Genomic DNA, 18,310 nt, shown 5'->3' on the forward strand with positions numbered 1-18,310 from the left:
AATGTGTTAACTGTCATTCATTGATTATACTTTCATAGTATTTGTTGAATGTTCGAAAGACAACCTGTACTGCCCGAGTGCCCGACCGTAGACGATTTTTTTGCATGCTGCCGAAATGTAACCTCACTGAACGTACAATTTTTACCTTGCTTTGAGCAATGTTCTCCCTCCTAGTGCTTCAAGTATAACCGATAGATGTCGCGATTGACTAGCGCGTTTCTAATAATATTATTGTACGTACGTAAAAATACTAGGTATATTATTATTTCATACGTTATGACGTTATGAGGTAAATGCTCTGTTGTTTGATGTGCCATATTAATAATATTGAATCAATCAACATATCGATTAGAGTAATATTGTGATAATTAAGTTAGGTACAGCCATCTCACCATACAAATACGATTTTATAATTATTTTACATTTCAAAATTAAACACTAAATAATTTTAATATAAATAAATCTACAGAAAAGTAAGTCGGTAACATAATACATACAATATACCTACTTATACTTACTATTATTTTTGATGTTGAATGTATTTCAAATCAGTCTCATTTGGAGTGCAATTTTGGAGTGGAGGTGTACAAAAGTGGCAAATTTTTAATACAAGTGATATCCCGTTGGAAAATTAATGATCCATGCCCAGTATTTATAAAAATGATACAATGCGCATATGAGAATGATGTGGGATGACAAATGAGGATTTTACGGCTTTTTCTCAACGACACACGTCTAAAATACTTACATCAGTTACGATTTATGGAAGTTACGAGTGACAAACATGGTAACTATGTCAGCACATATGAAGTGTAATTAGGTACAATAAAAATCTAAAAATGTGTGTACCTATTGCCTTTTGCATACTTATCATACCAGAGACTTGAACTTTGTAACTTTGACAACAAATAAATGCTGTTCGTGAACGTAAGCGTCGTTTAGCATACGCCTACCTCCACCACGAAGGCTATTGCAGATTTTTTTTCAATACCACGTAAAGAAAAATGCATGTCTTTATTTGCACTCCCTAATTTTATTATCACCGGCCGCCACTGTCTGTGCCTATGCCTATTGGCAATTATGGGCATATCAGTTTATGGTTTGCATTACAATAAGTGTGAAAATATAAAAAAATGAAGAAAAAATATGATTCATGATGTTGAGTGATGTTTCAAAACAATACAAGCAGTGCAATGCACTTGTAGCCGTTTTGGTTAAACGAATTCCAATAAGGAATAGGTATTAATTAACAGTTGTGTACTGAATTTCGGTGATTTAAAAAAAACATCAGACATATTGCAAAATCCATTTATTAAAACTAAAATTTAACAAACATATAATAGTAGGTAAGTATCTACTTATAAAAACAATTTTTTTTTTTTCACACACCTCTCCATTTACATTCGTTAGGTATCAATATTCTATGAACAGGTACAATAATAACATATTGAAACATTTTGTTCTAATTAAAACAAAAAAGACTCAATATAAAACAAAATTTTGTTTAATCCTTTGAACTAATTTACCATGATAACAATGGCATCATAATTTTAATAATTTATTATTTAAAAATACTAAATAAATACTTAACTGAATAAATTTGTTATACCTAAAGAATCCTGATGTTATCTAGTTTAGCTAATTTGATGTCGTATTACTTTGTGCTGTTTGAATTTTTTTCATAAGGCTCTTGTCTTTTCAAAACATTACAAAAAAATCTTGCCAACACTAGATATATTATAATACTATAGTATAGAAGTATCAAATTAATGAAAAATACAATATTAATGAACTGAATGGTCAGAGAACGAAATCTTAACTTTCAAAGTTGCAAATTGATTTAAATTTTCACAGGAATGATTCATACAGATTTTTTGATTATTCTAGCGGAATACCGAGTGTTTTTCTGACGGTCATTTGAGCTCTTCTATTGAATTGTTCTCTATCCTCTCGCCACATCTTAGCAGCATCAACATTGGCACTACTTTCATCATTCGGTTCAGCCAGCATACTAACAACGGACAGAAGTATTTTCTCGATGCTCTGAACGGGCGACCAGCGTTCTTCACTGCTCTCATACCCCATAGGATCATCGCCGGGGGCATGTAGGATAGAAATGCAAACCCTACCGTCCGCGTATATGTTAGGATGGAACATCTCGCAGAGAAATTGCATTTTGGGCGGACTGAGAGGATAATCAGAGGGTAGTACCAGCTTGGCAGGGAAGACTCCTCCTTCGAAGCAGGTTTCATCGGGTCCCGTGATTAAGGCCTCCCACTCGAAGAAGTTCTCCTCGTTTGTGGGTCCGGCGAGGATTCCTTCAGGAGGGTTGAGGGTGAGTTGCTTGTATTCAGCCATCAGGCGGCGTAGCGCAGACCCTGCCATTATCTTCAACTATCTGAAATGATAAAATGTCCGATTATTTAAAGCAAAATGTTGTTTTCCTTACATTCGCGTTTAGCATGTGTTTAATTTCCACAATAAGCGTTAGAATAAGATTGAGTGCACTTCAATGTATGCCTTATAAATGATGAGGTAAATATAGTGCAGCACATGTTGCTTATTTGTTGAATAAAAAATGAAAAATTTGATTAAGTTCTAATGGATGGTTTATAAACAATAAAGCTGTTTTGTACCTAAATTTATTATTCCAACTGAGAAAAACAAAGACGGTATAATAGGGCCTGTACACCTGCATGGATTTACTCGTAGCAATAGTGCATATTTTAAACTATCGCGGTAATAACTATTTACATGTAAAAGTGCCGACTGTCTCACCAACCTCATTCTTCAAGAGTAAGTGAGACGCCATTTATCACTTTATCACTTTAGCGGTCGATAAGTATAGAATAGACCCACAGAATAGGCCAAATAATATTATTATGATGAAACTACTGAATTGTGTTGAGTTTGATGAATGATTATTGTCATTAGGGGGTTAGTTAGTACCTATATAATTGAACTATTAATTAAAAAGTTTAAAAATAATAATCTAAATAACACGAGATTTTTATTACCTGGCAACGTTTGTTATTAATCACCTTGTTTTTAACAAAATTTGTATTATGACACCTCTATCTCTATCATAATCTAAACGTCAAATTGATCGCAGCTGTCAAATGTAAATGTTGCCACTTGTCATTTTGACTACGGCTGTAAAAGTATCTATGGCGTAAAGTAAATAACTTCCCAAAACATAAAATAATTATATTAATATCACCTCTCATATTTACATAATACATATTGTTTTTTTTTATTTTATCAACAGTTGTTGCGAATCCTAAATAATAATTATTATCTAAATTTCTGTTTAGCCCTCTGTATTTACAGGCAGATAGCTATTTGTGAAAATAAGCGGCCAGACGTCATAGACGTTAATAAAAAATCATAGATGGCATGCAATGTTACAATTTCTTATATAAAAATATTATAATAAAATAATTTATTATTCTAATGTAATAAAATAATATTACTTATAACATTAATATCGAGTGTCATGTATTTAGGAAAATCTCTGCATTTTTAATTGTTTTATTAATAATATTATTTTTGTACGATGGCGACCCATGTTGAATTATTGAATTGTACAGATCCTTAAGGTGATGTCTCTAGGTAAAGTTGTTATCGAAAAATAGCTAGAAAAGTTTATTAATCGGTAAATATATATTCAAAAGTAATGAGAAAAATAAAATAAAAAATTAAGATGTATCGTGGAGTTCTATATACCAAAAATACGTGTCAAATTCGGTACATTTCTATCGGGTGGTATGGATGAATGACATAAGATTTATTATCAAAATTACGATAAAAATGTACGTAAATCTATTACCTAGGGAAACGCTAAACGTTAATTGGAATTTATTATATCCTTATATCTTTTTTTTCAAATTTAAAAAACATCGATTTAGAGGTTAGAAAGCATGCAATTAAAATCGAAACATCTCGGTTCAGATGTAATTTATCGCAATAAACGCTTAGCGTTTCTATTAAAAATATTATTTAATAATTTTTAGGCTAGTTATTTAAATTTAATCTTGTATTTTTGTATATTAACGAATCGATTGTAAATAAAATGAATATTTGACAAGACTTTATCGACATATGCTGCTAACGCGGAAATAAATCGAACTATTTTTGAAACAGTACTTGCATAGATTAAAAAATACATACACACACACATACATTGAAAATAAAGGTTCGCCAGGTACGAAGACAAAAACTGTGTTAATTCTGCTGTCAATAATTTTTGTTTGCGATATTGGAGCATAATATGTCAATGGACTACATATATCAACCTCCACTTTCTGAAATAGTGTTGTGTAATTATTTCAGATATTTATTACTGTTTTGACGTACCTACCTTTTATAAAGCGATTTTAAAATAAATATAGTTTCATAATAATATAAAGAAAGCATACGAGCGAAAATGCCTAAGATACTTCTGACACACATCAAATTTAATCTTTGTCTAGTAACTGTACAATTTATCCATATTTATGTTAAGTGTTTAAAATGTTATAAGTAAAAAAAAAATCGTCTATTCACGTGGTAGTCGCGAAAATTATGAACAATATACAATGTTAAAAATAATAAGAATTGTTAAAATTTCTAGTCACAATATTATTCAAAGACAAATTAACCCGATCAAAACAGCCTCGACAAACTTCCACTTCACTAACTTTTGTTCTATATGTTTATCCTGGATACAGCGGCAAACACATTTTGAAAATAGCCGATATACTGGATTATTTGTTAGTTTGGGTTAGTTTAAGTTAGATTAGGTAATCCTAACAAATAATCCAGTATATAGGCTATTTTCAAAATGTCTTTGCCGCTGTATCCAGGATAACCGACTTGTACCCTAACTTTAATTACATACATACTATTGTACTATATTTGGGCCATCAAACGTTCATTCCTGTCTACGGCCTTAAAATTATTATCTACGTGCCTATATAACTGTATGCCGTCCTGTCAAAAAGTGGAGGTTGATAATTTAGTATGTAGAAAATAGAAGTTATTATTAGTCTCCATAAAATATAGGGTAAACAATTCAGTGAATGAACACATAAGAGGTGAATTTGAAAATAAATTAAATTAAAAACGATTAAATGAACTAAGAAAATTATAACAATAGGTAGGTACAATAAATTGTGTATCACCGTGGTATTACTAATTTTATGCCGTGATGCTTTGATAGTTGAACTTTTCATAATATTTGGATCACTATTTAGTTGCTCATTTATCTGCTACATCATAAAGTCGTAAATATTGTTTTTTTATGAAGCAATCATAAATACAAAAAATTAAGATCTACTTTTCAATCATAGTAGATACCTAGGAATATGGTATAGGTGTTGATAATTTTTAATTATTTATTCGAGATCTTCAGGGAATTACAAAAGTCCACACCTAGAAACCACTGGGCCAATAAGGTTTCTTTTTATATCTCCAAATCCATTTCACTTACACATTTATAGGTAAAATAAATAAAACTATCTTTTATTTTATCTTGCACTGTTCTTTAAAATCGACATTAGATTTTTTCAAATAAATAACGTTCTGTCTTTTTCTTAGAATATTATGTAATCAGTGGTGCACTTACTTCAAATTCTAAATTTTTTTCTTACGTTTTACAATTTTTTTTTTAATTTGTCACTTATTTTGTCCTTGGGTTTGCTTATCAAGATTTGTTCGCATGTTTATTTACGTTTTTTCTTACCTCCAACTTCTTTTTTATTCAATTCGTTGCGTGTCTTACTTTATTCTTATCTCAGATATAGTTAGTTAGTTAATACAAACCGTCCACTCTGTGGAGGCCCATATGAACCCATTAGGATCGGACATGGTTGAAACGAAATGAATTGGGATGTCTATATAATATCGACATTGTCATAATTATAACTACAGTCGAACTCGGTTATTACAATCTCGGACATAGCGAGATCTCGGATGTAATGAGGAAACAGTCGTTGACATTTGGTATATGATTTTCTCCGTACATTTTTATTCACTGTTATAACGAGATACTTATCGGATATACCGAGCTAAAATACTGGTAATGTGTTGATCGTTTAAAGACATTTCGACCCTAAGCAATAAAATCCGATCGGACAGGATGCCGCCGGGGACAGATTACGTTTATGACACTAGTTAAGTGTCTAATTGTTGTTTTCGCCGACAATAAAAATACCTATTCTCTGATATAACGAGTACCGCTTATAACGAGCACATTCAGCCGGTCCAACCTTCCTAGTAATAACCAAGTACAACTGTATATTCCTTATTTTGTTTAATAATAATTCGAATGGCATTTGTTTTGCTATTCATTTCATATCATTCTTTTATTCCACCTCTAGTAGAAATTCGATGTAATTGTCAATTGTACAAGATTAAACTCAATCTTATAAACATTTGTACTTAAATGTTCATTTACTACTATAAATGAATTTTACTGTAGAAAAATATTTATATTAATTCGTATTGACAACGTAAAAAAATCTGGTTCATTGACTGGACAGGATACCCTTGTATTGCCATTGTAAAAAAAACTACGGTAAACAAAATGTAAAAATCATAAACACTTTAAATCAAATCAAATAGACATGTTAGAATTCTAAATATTTTATGAGGAAAATATTAATTGTAAATATTTTTACATAGGTAAGTAAATATATAATAAATTTAAATGCATTTTTATCAAGCTTATGATTTTTAATATGTGGCGACACACAATATTTTATTTTATATTTTATTGCCATCTGGTTGCGATCGACGAAAGTTTTTAGTAACACATTTTTAGAAATTCATGGTAGATGCCTGTAGATGCCTTTAGATGGCGTTGAAGTCACATTTGATCGTAAATTGAGGCAAAGAATTCGCCTTAAGTACAACCGACAATTAATAAATATTATGTCGGACTGAAGTGAAATAATTTAATTATTAATTATCGCCTACAAAAGAGTCGTCGTCACTACTTTTACTAAAATTGGTTGTGTTCCGCGGCGAGACTAGGATGTAATAACCTTTGGTTTTTCCCTCGTTCTGTTATTAGCATTTTTGTTATTAAATTTGTTCAGTGGTTGATTCATATTCGGTGATGTACTGTGGGGGTAGACAGGTCATGCGTTTAATATGGGCGGCGAATGAAGAATACAAATATTACAACTTTTAAGATCAGTGGCAGCTGTTTTCCATGAACCAGACGAACTAGTCGCTTCATTAGACAGTCGGCATCTTAGTTTTAAATATAATTGAAGCAAAAAATTCTGACAGCGTAACTATTGTATTGTAATACCCAGTGCCTGCGTATTATTGTAATGACGGTTTATCGATTAGGTATAGTTAGGCACAGGCTGAGCTTTAAAAACGATTTTTTCCCGGTTCGGTACATGTTCAAACACGCGCGTTAACATGATCTTACTCCCTACTTCAGTTATCGTTTGTCAATAATTTATGGCTACGGCCGTATGAAATGCCGATAGAAATGGCGTATTCAAAAAAATACTACCTAATTCTTAGGTCAATAATTATTATAAAACAATCATTATTCGTAGGATGTTTTATCACATTTGAATGGTTAATGACTTAATGACATAGCTTATAAACAGTATCTTTAGAATTATCTTCAAATGTGTTAATCGTGCCCATTTTTTGAATAATAAAATGCCTAATTCTTGTCAAATTTGGGATAACAGAGATTATATATATATATTTTTTATCGTAAATATTTCTATTATTTAAATAGTAAACAATTTTACTAATGGTTTTATAAGTGCGTTTAAAAATGAATAAATTTAAAAAATCTTAACACCACTGCACATGGATGTACTGAAATATGACTATATTCTAAAACATTAGATCGAGAGGTATAAAAGAATACTATTTTAATAAAATGTAATAAAAATACTTTATGCATTAATCAAATGTTTAAAATAAATATAATGGGTAATAAAGCTTCAAAATTATATAAATAGATTATCTACAACGTTTAAGGAATGTCCAGGCTTATGCTCTGAAAATACCATAAACTCCATTTTGACCTACGTGAGGCATGTGGGCTGTTAAGGGCGACACTGCACATTATTGAGTATACTAGTTTTGTACACAGCTAGGAGTGTTGTGACGTATCTATTTATTTTTTTATAAGTAGAAGGTATAGTGATTATTGAACATCCCTCGCGATACTTTTAAAATGTGCGCGAATAATAAAATTTCTATTGCTTTTCTTCAATTTACAATCATAAAGCAAAAAAAAAAGAAAATTCTTACATCGTTAACAAAATATTATTTTTGAATCAGTTTATTCCTTTCGGGACGATTGCGGTGACGTGAGGGAGTGGGGGGAAACAGCGAACGGGACAGAGAGATATGAGCGAGATAGAAAACCGAAATAAATGACGAAAGATAAATAAAAAGGAGGAAATGATAAAAGTCTACTTTAAAAGATAAAAGTAAACTAAAATGGGATGAAAATGAAATGAAACGGGTGGAAGGTGGAATGAGGAGGGGTTGGGAAGAATGTTGAGACAGGGTAACCATAATAAAATCATATTAACTGATCCGATGTTATCAACTTACGCTTAGTTATAAAAAAATGTGCTATTTACTTAATTTCAATTGTAATTAGCATAATTTTACTTATGTTACATTAAAATAAATGTAGTCATTGAGGAAATTTAATGATAAGGTAGTATTAATATAATGTCAAAATCATAATCACAAAAGGGTTTATAATCATCAACATTTTATTTACCTCCAGTGTATTTCAATATCTTATTCTCTACGGGCAATAATTATTAGTATTTTACTATGATAGTATTTTTTATAGTAAAGGTATGTCGAAATCCAAGCCACTACGCATATTATCTTTGTCTTATTGTGCCATCCCCTAGCGGAGGTCGGCCACCATCAGGGTGATCTTAGCTTTGTCACCTGCTATTCGGAACAATTCAGTGTAGCTGCACTCGTACCAATCACGGAGGTTCCCTTTACTGCACAGCAGTGGCGCACCCAGGATTTAATATTGGGGGGGCCCAAGGAGGAGAATGTAAATTATTCCCATAGGCTTTTTCCTTCTTCATATAATTATTTTTACATATTTTCACAATACTCGGCGATATATGTACAGTTTCTCCTAATTTTTATTAAATTAGAGGCATAGTGGCGGTAACCGTTGAGCGTGTCATCAGCGACTGGCGGATTGGAAGTGACCAACAGCGACCATGCTGGACATGTGCACCTAGTATGCTAAGAAAATTCTCAAATAATATCGGCTGTGCTATCCGCTTGGTCTAGAGCAGTGTTTCCCAAAGTGTGGTACGCGTACCCCCTGGGTACGGGAAGAGTTTGGTGGGGATACGCGCTGCACCGGGCTATGGCTGCGCTTGGTGCAACAAGCATTAATACAACATCCATGCTAGAAGGTTTATCACATGCAGAAGAAGAGCAATTGTTGGAATTATTAGCTTCAGACGGATTCTTGCAAAATAAATATAAGGAGTGTACTTAAACATCATTAAGGTTGCAAATGCACCACCACCGACTGTAGTGGGTGTAGTGGTTCTTTTCACCAAATGTTTATCGTAGATTTTTGGTTGGTTCCAAAATATTAATTGAAAATGGACAAAAAAAAGTATTATTGCATTTAACTTATACACAACCTACTCAACACTGATATCTCGTTTATCGGTATTTTGTCTATTGCACTCGGTGTACCTACACCATGGCCCCCACATCCTGAAACGGGCCCTCAGGCTAGAGTACTTGACGGGCCCCCTATCCACCGCTTAGATTAAAGGCAGTGTGAAACACTACATTAACGTTTTTGAAATTGTGTTTTAGTTCAATTTGAAGGTACTTATACAGTGAATTATTGGCGATTTTCAATACATCTACTTTAATAATGGAGCTGTCGAGTATCGACACATAATAATCAGAAAATATATTGGACAATTATATAATTGAAAATGTTCATGGTCATGAACTATAATAGCGCCGCAGGCGACTTTTTTGCTATTAAAGCTAATTTATGATGTGGGTTTATCTCACTTATCTGGTCAAGCCGACACCCCGGGCCCCCCACAACCCGGGCCACCAGGTTAGAGCCCTGTCAGCTCAGAGTCAGAGCCATGACCTACACCACTCTGGAATTCGGGTGGACACCGAGAATTTTTTGATAGTTGATTAGGGAACGGGTTTCTAAAAAAACCCGTGTTTTGAAATTTTTGTGTTAGAAATTAAAATCTAAGAAATTTTTCTAAAAAGTGTGCTGGAGAATTACAAATCATTTTTTTGCCGTGTTATTTGTCTAAAAGGTATAGTTTATTGGCTTTCAATTTCAACGTGTAAAATCATTCTTATGATTTTCATATTTTGGGGGGTGCCAGGGCGCCTTGCCCCCCCCCCCCTGGGTGCGCCACTGCTGCACAGTGTCGCAAATTTGCGACATTTCAAACTATTTCGATTTAGCCAATGCCATCTGTGTAAATTATCAAATAATATCATTTTTCGATGCCTAGAAAACTGTTTTACCATTCCTACTTTACCGATTTTGTTTGGACATTTCAAGAAATAAAGCATTTCTGCATTATAGTCTCTGCATTTCTGCTCTAACAGTTGACGAATTCGTATGTATGCGAAAATCCGCATTTGTAAATAAATAAAAAAAATGCACAGAAGGTTGAAATTAGTTGAATAAAAATATCTTCACATCAAATAAGGTGTGTACATTAGTTTTTTATAATTGTTATCATTTGTTTTTGTATTTTGCCATACTGAAATGTAAGATTTCCTAATGTCGTAAATCTGCGACACCACGTAGTACAAAATTTAATGGAATTTTCGAAAAAAAAAATGTTATTTTTCCTTCATGCAGTGAAGGGTTAAGCCACGAAATGCGGCTTTGTCCTCTACGTTACCGTTGATCTTTCCTTGGATGACAATTTGGGGAATGTTGACCTTTTGTCCTCTCATAATGACGTGGCCGAGGTACTGGAGAGTTGAGAGAAGATAATAAATCTACAACTATTATTGGGGAATGTTTACTTAATGCCTTCATTATTTGCAATAAACATAGAGACAGATTTTCACTTAAAGGGACCCTGAGCTTTAATACGTATTGGGACCCACAAACTGATCAAAACGTGATTTAAAAACACCCAGGGGAAGGCCCTCTTCAGCCCCATTTCTGAATAAATGTTCCATACTACCGTAAAAACAATATTTTCAAAGTCTTCAATGACTTCAGACATATCAAGAATTTCACTATTTTTGCTTAATGAGACTAGTAAATCCGCCTCTGTTGATTTTATATTTTACTGTCCATATTACTTTATTGTTTTTTATACCCTACCGCCATTGAGTGAATACATTAATAGTTATTAACGTAGGTACTTACTACCCATCTATCGTATAGGTCTAGAACTCTAGATAGCAATGCTTTAAATACAAGAATATTCACATTTGGGCCAATGCATACAGCGAGTGACTGTGCGATGCCCATAGCGTAGTGCGCAAAGCAAATAAAATGTAGGCCACTTGCGCTGTGTGCGCATCGCACGGCTTCTTGCAGTGTGCTCCTTCACTTAGATTTTGACAAAAGATTTCTTATCAAATAAATGTTCCAGTTGCCTACAATTTTATTGAGTGGGTCCAAGCCATTTTTTGTTCGATATCTGCTGTTTTTTTAGTTATATACTACAAATTATTATATCTCCTCACAGTCCAATTTGTCTCTGTCTAATATAGTTGCTTTAGAACATTTTTGCTTCACTCTAGAAAACTATTTCGAGCCGCTCGATGACATTAAGCAAGTTTACTAGCTATTAGCCGGCGAATTCACTATCTGCCAGTAAACTCAGCCAGTGTAATCATCTAACTAGCTAACTAGCAGATTGTAAACAATCTACGAGAAAAGTTGAAAGCCGGGCTACTTTAAACGCTACTCGCTGGCGTGTGAGCTCGTTAGCTAGTAGACTAGCCGTGTGTCATCATAGTTGCTAGTGAACTAGCTGTCAGTACGAGCAAATTTAAGAAACCATACACGGTTTCAACTCTCTAGAGTCTAGCTAGTTGGCTACTGAGAGAGTGGAAAGTTTTATGTATCATCATCACTAGGGATTCCTATCCCGGGATCCCGCACTATTTTCGATACCTATGAATCCTGGGATTGGTAAACATAACCACGAAACTTTCGGGAATGAGTATTTTTATCAATTTTTATGGAAAATACAATAAAAACGAAAATATAACAGAAACAATACTTTTAATAACATACAAATACATTAGAAATAAACTGAGTTTGAATGAAGTTTGATTTATTACCCATGTGTTGCCAATTCATTTTATTTTTTCACATAAATTAATAAAAATAAAAAAGATTGGAAAAAAACAATACTTCGCACTTTTAACAAAATGATTCCACTATGTTTTTTAATGCATTTGTAATTTTTTTATTTTAATTGAATTTTTATTTGCTATCTTTTAATAAATAAACAAAACTGTTTTACTTTCACATTATTATTTATACATATTACAATATTATTTACTCCATTAAACGTATATATTTCAAAGATTGAACGTACACAATATTAACAATAAATATCTTAAATAGTATAAATTAAACTAAATTAATTTTTGACTGATTTTATCAACGTTATTTGTATATAAAGAAATTTTATATTAACTATTAAAAAAATGCCAATCCCGGGATCGTCAAATCGTAATCCTGAAATCCCGGAATCAAGATTTTGGCTCGGGATTGGATTCACTAATCATCACTATCGCACTAGTTGACTCGCCCGTTTTTAAACTCGTCGGCTAGCAGCTAGTAAACTCGCTCAATGTAATTGAGGCTTTAGTAACGATAGTTGGATTTATTTTGACGCTATAAAAAATAATTATATAATAAAATTAGATTATCGCTTTGGTCACCATATCGATGTAACACGGAGGGGGCTAGCCAAAGGGAGTGCATGAAAGAGACAAAATTTGATGAGGAATATGAGACAGAAATAAGTCACTCGTGACGTCTTCAATCCGAAAGGTCTTATGAATAATTCGGAAAAGTTTTAAATTCAAATTGGAATCTTTCCCAGACTTCTTGTAATAAGGATGAAAAATAAATTGAGTATTTAATTTTTCCCTGAAAACTTATTATTTATAATATTTATTATGTAAATGTTGGCTCGGGCCTAACATAAATTATGAAGCTTTATAATATTAGATAAGTTTTCGTAACAGATATTTATTTAAATATTTTAATATCTAATACCTACGCGAAGGAAAAATATTTATTTATAAAAAGAGCGTATTTTATGGAAAAAATTAAATTAATTTTACAGCACAGCGGTCAAGTGAGTGGATTTTAGCCGGTGTTGGTTGAATTATACCAAAAAAATCTAAGACAGTGACGCACTCACCAGATAATATTGTCGTTTAAGGTAGACCTAGAGGCCGCTGGATCTATAAAATGTTAAAGTTCTGCGGAATGCAGAAGTGGAATCGGCTTGGAGAGGCCTTCATCTAGCAGTGGATAGATTCAGGCTGATGATGATGATGACATATTATCGTTGTCATCATTATCAGCTGGGGTCGATCGACTGTTGAATGAAGGCCTCCCCAACACACTGGATAAGCCAGTTCCTGACCGGCCATGGTGACTTCGCAGCCAAGCTGCATGGTTTTCGTTTGATAGGACATGGGCCGGAATGCTCATGCGGGCACGACCATCAAGACGCTGAACACGTCCTCTGGGACTGCCCGTTGATGGGATCCGACCGAGCGGAGTTGTTTGCCAGGGTCCGTCCACATACAGGCCCGATTGGCCACGCCGACTTGATATCAACCAAGGCCAATTTTGAGGCATTCGAAAAGTTTGCTGCATCATATGGAGGATGGAATAATTCCGATCCCTCCTTAGATTCATCACTTTCAACTCCTGACTCCTCTGCACGCACTACCTTTACGCCACATTATGATACTGAAATCGTGACGATTATACAGTATAATATTATAGTTTAGAATTGTTCCGTTGCCTAGGCAGAGAATTTATTATTGTCGGCCATTTACAATTCAGAGTGACAGTTGGTACTTTAAAAATAAAAACAACGAGAAACCATTATATAATTTAGTAATATAAGTTAAAGTGTATAGAAATAAACCAACGGCGTTCCAATAAGCGGTCCTTTTTCTTGAGTGTGTAATTTAACAAGATAATTAAGAGCCAGTCAAAGAATCTAGCTTATCACAAGTTTTGTTTTTGTTTTGTTACGCACAGAATAACTTCTAACGCGCGTACATAAGTATTTTTATTACCAGTTTGTTTTTTTAAAGAACAATAAATACTATTGATAATAGATACCAAATACTAACATTAAATAATGATAATATACTTTTTTCAAAACCGATATATTTCCAATAAAATATTACGATATAGGCAGATATCACGTGTTGCCACTGGCGGACCCCGCCCGAGATTTGCGGTATGCGGGGCAAGGAGGAAAGAAAATTTTCTATCTGATGGTAAGTAAGAATAAATTGAAATGATAATATAAAAAATGGGGTGACGTACCCCAGCCCCCACTCAGATGGGTTGCAGGGTGGGGAATGGCGGGGTATAAGAAGAAGGGAGGCGCGGAGATGGGGTAATTCGATTTTATGTGAAATGAAATTTTATACAAGTAGTTTGTTACGACGGTGGTTCATTGGTTTTATAGGAATTGGAGAACGCTGGGTTTCCACCTACTTGTGCATTTTTATTAGTTTTGACATAACTGTTTATATTTTATTCTTGTACAGATATACACGAAGTAAATAATTAGTGTGAATGTAAGTATATTTACTTTGAACCTGCTACGTAATACTAAAAAGTATTGTAAACAAAATATTCCGAAGACAGTGGAAATCTTATTGCTTAAATTACACACAAATAAAATAATGGCATATTTTCATATTTTATATTTGCATATTTCAACATGTGAAATATTGTATCGGAAATATATGGGCTTACATTAAAGACCGTTCAACCTCTTTGGGTCGTATAGTACTGACATAAAATTCATGTCCAAATAAAATACTGTTCTTGTCGGTTTACACTTTACAGGAGGATAGCAGCAAACAAATTTTGAAAATAGCCAATATACTGGATTATTTGTTAGGTTTTGTTAGGTTTTCATTCTTGAATTCATGAATTTTGCCGAAATCGGCATAAAAATTGAATTAATATTCATATTGAATCTAATATAATTGGAAACCGTATAGTATATGGTCATCTCTTTCCGATAAGAAAGCGCACGGTGAACTTTGCCACGGTGAAATATTATACGTACAATATACATGTAACCGCTCCACTTCCCTCGGTACATCGCCGCGTTTTGGACCTACCGATATGTAAGACCTGAAGCGCATACTTTGCTTTTGTAGCACCGTAGCAGGGTTAGGGAGGATTGGATATGACGACGGAATCCTTGTGGTTGTTCTAAAGGAGTATAGAATGTCAAACTCTCTAACAACATCCGGAACACATGTCCAAGCCACGTGAAGCGCCTTGTCATGATTACGTCAGTCACAAAGGACTAACATCTCAGCGCATGAACTCGAATAGTTGTAATACGGTCGTACCTGTGTACCCATACGATTAGTCGGAGACATCGTTTCTCAAAGCTCAAAATCGACGTTTGAACCTTGGTAAGATGCCATATGTCACAGACATTTGGTTGTCGTACACTGCGTTGCTACATAGCTCGAAGAAGGGATAATCGCTGGACAAATCTAGTCATCCAGTGGTAACCAAGAGGTACAAAACGTCTACAAAGTAGACCTAGAGGCCGCTGGATCGATGAAATTGTTAAGTTCTGCGGTAGTACGCGGCAACGCAACGCACAGGACCGAGAGAAGTGGAATAATTTTGGAAAGGCCTTCATCTAGCAGTGGATAGATTCAGACTGATGATTATGGTGATGATGGATGAATACATACCCTGCCATGTCCATGTGGATTTCAAGCTCACTAGAAAGACTGCCATTGTCGGCAACCGTGGCACATAAATATTTACACCTGGTCACCAGCTCGACAGGCCGACCGGTAACCCGCAAAGGAATGTTAATCTTAATGTACACAGCACTGCAGATGGATTTGGTCTTCGCTGCATTCAGAAGCTGATCTATATTGTTCGAGTTCACGGTGACATCCAACCAGGGAACTCAGAAATAATGGGAACTGAAATACCTAACAGGCAACCGATCTCGGGCATGGAAGAATACGGGATAAACTTAAGCACATGTCAAGAATAAGTCATACTTCGAATAGTTACTGACAACAGCTCCCGGTTTATACAATGACGCTCATTTAATATTGGTGTATTGAAGGTTGCAACGGACACTATATTGCACGTCTATATGCGTGACTCAAACCTGCGTCAAACACTGCATTGGTTTATAGCTTATCGGAATTCTATTTATTAATCTGTTCTGTGCATCCAACAGTTCGATCGCCGTGTCAAGGATGTCAACTATAGAAGTTTAACTTTTCTAAAGAAATTAGTTATGTAAGTAAAAAAATATGTGAAATTTTATAAAACTCTAATTAAACTAGGTATTGAAAGATTATCTATGATTATTAAAGTGTCAATTAAGAATAAATGCTACTTATTTGTTAATTTTTTTGTTAGAATAAATTTATAATGTTATGTCAATACATGATATTTTTTTAGGTTTTATAGTTATAGTTTTTATTAGACAGTATTCTTGTTTGCCCGGTGGATGTTTATCCAGTACAAATCTTGCAATCGATTTTTAACTAACTTCCCGACTAGCTAGACATTTGAAATTTTTAGAATATATCAGAACACGGTGCCAGTGCATTTTTTAATACTTTTAGCCATCTTTAAGTAGAATTGAATTCATTTTCAGTTAATTCTGTTTTATATGAAAAGTTATATCGACACCATTATTAGTTGCTAGGGGTCTGGGGTCCTAGCAACTAAATTATTAATATATACGCGCGTTACTATGGAAATCAATATGTAATGTCAAAATGACATTTCAGTATTCTATATTTATTCAGTATTTCTATCAAGTACCTTTTTTTTGATCGTTTAAGCTAGCCAAGTCAAGTTTATAATATGATTCAACAGAAAATTTAAAAACGTTTTTTTTATCTTGTAATTATGTTTTGTTCATTTTATTTAAATTCTAAACCATGAATTATTGATAAAAATACTAATCCAGTAATACAGGAATTGAAAATCTTGTTCGGGATAATAATCCTTTAACATCACATTGTTTTACAATTTATTAATTATTATGACATATTTTCTTATAATTATTAATAACCTCTGGATTGTAAACTATTCTGGTGACAAAGTGCAAAATAACTTAGTAATAAATATTTAGGGTAGTGACAGTACGTATTCATTTTCACGTAGGTTCGACATTAATAATTTATTATTTAAGTACTTTTATAATTGGCTGTCAAATATGGACGATTGGGCTTAATTTCAATTGGTAATTAATTTCCAAGTAAAACGGTTTTGTGATTCAGTTTGAAAACATTATTTTATTCACAAAATAAATTGCCTAATCGATCAATTATTTAGCTACGTATCCATTTGGGAGAGATTCATTTAAAAATAATAACATATTATTGTGACTACGTCGAATATCGGTTTGAAAAAATGACACAATCAAAAAATATATTTTATTAATCTATTCTTTTCTCCGCCAGATTTTTTCAAACTGTTACTATTTATCAAAGTTGAAACTCTACCAGGCAATTTTAGTCACTCTAGGTAGTTCTACAGAAAATAATATTAAGTGGTCTGACTGAGAAGTGAAAATATTAACTGAAAACGTTAAAGTTTTAACTTAATGTTTTATTAGATCTGCAAGGTAACCACTTCTAACTGAATATTAAATCTTACCCCCTGAAAAATGTTCTTGCGAAACCTCAACATAAATCATTTATCAATGGCGAAAGGTGGAGGTAGGCTGTTAAGATACGACATAAATAGCATAATATTGAAAATGTCTCTCTGAAGCGGACGAAATCGGTCCAGATTTATTAAATAATAAAAATGGAATAAGTACTAAAAGAATTGCGTTTTATTAAATTAATTAATAATAAATAGCGCACAGTAAACTTTGTCAGTCAAGCGTATTTGTTTTCATTGAACTAAGACTATAGTGTGTAGATAGTGTTTGTTAGTTTTTAAAATTCATTTAAACCCTGCCTAATCCAAGCTATAGGAGATAATAGTCAAAAAATATTCGTTTATCTATAAAATATGTAAAACTATGCCATTAAACCACAC

General features: G+C 33.3%; 1 pseudogene across 3 annotated transcripts; it reads right to left on the reverse strand.

The window, feature by feature from the left end:
• Window positions 1-1,379: 1,379 nt before the first annotated feature.
• LOC147064382 (ubiquitin-conjugating enzyme E2 G2 pseudogene) lies at window positions 1,380-3,141 on the reverse strand (annotated as a pseudogene). Of its 3 annotated transcripts, none has more exons than XR_015071871.1 (2): window positions 3,018-3,141; window positions 1,380-2,398 (listed from the first exon to the last, which is right to left on the reverse strand). The product of XR_015071871.1 is annotated as a ubiquitin-conjugating enzyme E2 G2 pseudogene, transcript variant X1 (transcript). The 3 variants fall into 3 exon arrangements; XR_015071873.1 differs by lacking the exon at window positions 3,018-3,141 and adding an exon at window positions 2,783-2,923; XR_015071872.1 differs by lacking the exon at window positions 3,018-3,141 and adding an exon at window positions 2,637-2,750.
• Between the last annotated feature and the right edge of the window lie 15,169 nt (window positions 3,142-18,310).

Source organism: Rhyacophila brunnea, unplaced genomic scaffold (genome assembly GCF_057557595.1).
Source record: "Rhyacophila brunnea isolate RB1 unplaced genomic scaffold, BYU_Rbru_1.0 scaffold_7, whole genome shotgun sequence".
Lineage (NCBI taxonomy): Eukaryota > Metazoa > Arthropoda > Insecta > Trichoptera > Rhyacophilidae > Rhyacophila > Rhyacophila brunnea.